This window comes from Nannospalax galili, unplaced genomic scaffold (genome assembly GCF_000622305.1).
Source record: "Nannospalax galili isolate Female #2095 unplaced genomic scaffold, S.galili_v1.0 scaffold362, whole genome shotgun sequence".
Taxonomy (NCBI): domain Eukaryota; kingdom Metazoa; phylum Chordata; class Mammalia; order Rodentia; family Spalacidae; genus Nannospalax; species Nannospalax galili.
The window spans coordinates 1,417,672-1,420,892 of record NW_008348785.1 but is presented as its reverse complement, the minus strand read 5'-3'; positions in this window follow the sequence as shown (position 1 = coordinate 1,420,892).

The following is a 3,221-nucleotide window of genomic DNA, read 5'->3' as shown; positions in this document are numbered from 1 at the left end:
TAATAGCCATAGTAACCACTTTCCCATCACTTCTTCCTTCTGACCAAACACCCTTTCAAACAGTAGGTAAAGCTTTTGGAATGTATTGACTTAGCAGACCATTAGCCTCCACCAACCCAAAAGCATCTAAGGTAGAGATTTCCCCACGGCGCTGTAACCTGCCTACCTGACGTCCTCACTGATGTATTTGGTAAATGCATTGATCCATGATTTGCCTTTGTTCTTTGAATACAAAGCGTTCCTTTAACCTCTTCCACTACAGAACATGAATTCGTGTTCCTGAGCAATGTGATTCACACTTGTTTCAGAACAAACTCCTACTCTCTTTGGAGTAAGAACTGTGTTTTGTGTTGATAGGCAAGGAAGAAAACCGAAAATAACAGGAACAGATCAAGGTTGTAACTGCAGGACCAGAAAGATGTCTTAGCAGGTAAACAGCAAAGTTGAACTACCTGCCACCTCCAACCCACATAAATGTGAAAGGAGAGAACCAGCTCCGAAAAGCTGCCCTCCGTCGGACCTCACCAATTTAGCTAGATTGGCCATTGAGACCCAGGGATCCTCCCAGTGCTGGGATTACAGGTATGTGCTGCCACACCCAGCTTTTTAGTGGGTGCTGGGAATCTGAACGCAGGTGCTCATGCTTGCAAAGCAAGCACTTGATCAATGGAGCCACCTCCCCAGGCAGGGATCCATTTTTATCAATGATAGGAACTTTGGGCATCTGTAGGAATCAATCAATCATCATCTGTAGCAGATGAAGCTACAGACTCTCTTCCTGATTCATTCAAATCTCTTCGCGTGCTGCAGGTTTTCGCTGATTTGCTTAAAACCGGAAGCCTGGAGTGACACTTTCGTTGTTCTGAGTAAGAGCAACAGTTCTATGACTAATTGTTTCACCAACTGACTTTTTTTAAAAAAAAGCTATTTTGTTGTAAAATCAATATAACAGCAGAAAATACAGAAAACAGGATCTCTGCCAGCCCTTCTGAGCGCCTCAGATTGGGAGCGGTGGCACTTTGTTGTCGTTCAGTTGTAAACACAGTGTTCTTAGATTCAGCTTCTTTTCACTTAACGTTATCTGATTATTCTTTTATGAGTGAGATTTGATTTGAGGTACTGAACTTTTGATGCTTTGAAAGACCATTTTCAGAAAGGTTGATGAGTCCTTTCTAAGCCTTGTGGACTTCCGGGAATCAGGAAATTAAACTTTTTATTTACTGGTCCTTGACTCTCCATAAATGGACACAGTCCTACCTTGTTGACTGCACTGTAGAAGCAGACTCGGGTCCAGTCCAGGAACAAAGGTGCTTCAAGGAGTAATTAGATACTGGCTCAGGGCAGGGCAGCACCTTAGTAGCCCTGTCGGTCATGTGTATCCTGTGTCCCGTCCCCTTTCAAGTTCAAGTTTGCTCTCAGGAGTGCAAACTGCCCTGCCTGTTTTCTGTTTGGCTTTGTCCAAACGTTTTAAGAAAACAACCAACTGATCTTTGCACAGTCATTTAAGGGAAAACAGATAAAGGAAATTTGCTATTTAAGTGATTTTAAAAAACAACAGCTTTCTGAGTCTGAATAATCTTGTATACGGCTTGTGTGCTTGGTGACTTCAAATGTAGGGGTGTGTGATTTGTTCTGAGAGTCAAGGGAACCCCATCCCCAACTTTGTGATGTCTCTCTTTGGCCTAGCTCACTGGAGACTCTGACCTTCTTGGCTTCTGTTCATCCTGTGACATCCCCGACAAGGCGTGCTATTCTGGCAGTTTCTACAGCAAGCCCACTGAGGTTGTTAGTCTTGACCATGTTCCTAGGGAAACAGTGTGTGAGCGCTGGGCACTCTTCCTTGTAAATGCCATTCTTTGCATGCTTAGTCCAGAGCAAGAGTGTTACCTTGTCTACCTGTGATCACAGCTATTAAATAAATAGCTGATGGAAATCTGTTATCAGAGAAACACAGGCTGAGTGAGACGCTGTCATCTTTACAGGTGTGTCTTTTCTTACCGCAGTGGTTTGGGCTAGTAAAGAGATGGTTGTTGCTTGCTGGGGTAGATAACGTCGATTTTGTTAAAAGCCAGGTTAAAAATGCACAGATCTGCAAGTTTTGGTTTAGTGATCAGCTGTTCTGAAAACACTCACTTGTTCATTAGCACAGTGAGTTGTCACTGGGGCCAGAGAGAGACAGAGCGATAAGCTTCATGACAAGCTGAAGGTCATGAAAGGACCCCCTCCATTCACTTGCACCTGTGGGAGCACGAAGCTCATACAGATCCTGGACATCACAAGTGCCACACTTAGGCTGGGAGGGATTCTGGGGAAAAGGTCACATTGACTGTAAGTAGAATAAACGGGCCTTCCCTTAGCCCGGCAGGTAGAAGGGTTGGTTACGGTTACACTAGAGCCAGACCCACTGCCCATCTGATTAGTACTACTTGGTTCTCTACAGATTAGCAGATCTACTGTTGGTACATACAAAATCAGTAAATGAGTCAGGGAAATTTTAATAGCAAAAAGTTTTGACAAGAGGTGTGTACAATACCATTGTTCTCTCCATCTAGGTAAAGGGTCATTGAGAGTTCAGCATGAGGCCCTGTGGGGTGCGTGTGTGCGTGTGCGTGTGTGTGTGTGTGTGTGTGTGTGTGTGTGTGTTCCTGAGCAGGGTGTACACACACAGGTGTGTGGGTGTGTATGGAGGTCAGAGGACAACCTTGAGTGCTATTACTTAGGCGCTATCCATCTTATTTTGAGACAGGCTTTTCATTGGCCTGATGCTTGTCAATCAGGCTAGACTGGCTGACCAGCCATCCCCAGGGATCCACCTGTCTCCAGAGCTGGGATTACAAGTACATGCTCCCATACTCGGCTTTAAATGTGGGGTCTGGGTATCAACCTCAGGTCCTTCTGATTGTACAGCACGCACTTTACCACGTGTGCGGGATAGTTTTAGTGTCAACTTGACACACCTGGGCTGAGGGAGCCTCAATTGGGGAATTGCCTCTATTAGACTGGCCTGTGGCCATGTCTGAGGGGCATCTTCTTGTTGAGTGATGTGGGAGGGCCCAGCTCACTGAGGGTGGTGCCACCCCTGGGCAGGTGGGTCTGTGTTGCATAAGAAAGCAGGCTGAGCAGGGGCCAGGGGAGCAAGCCAGTAAGCAGCATTCCTCCATGGCCAGTGCTCCAGCTCCTGCCTCCAGGTTCCTGCCCTGAGTTCCTACCTTGGGCTCCCT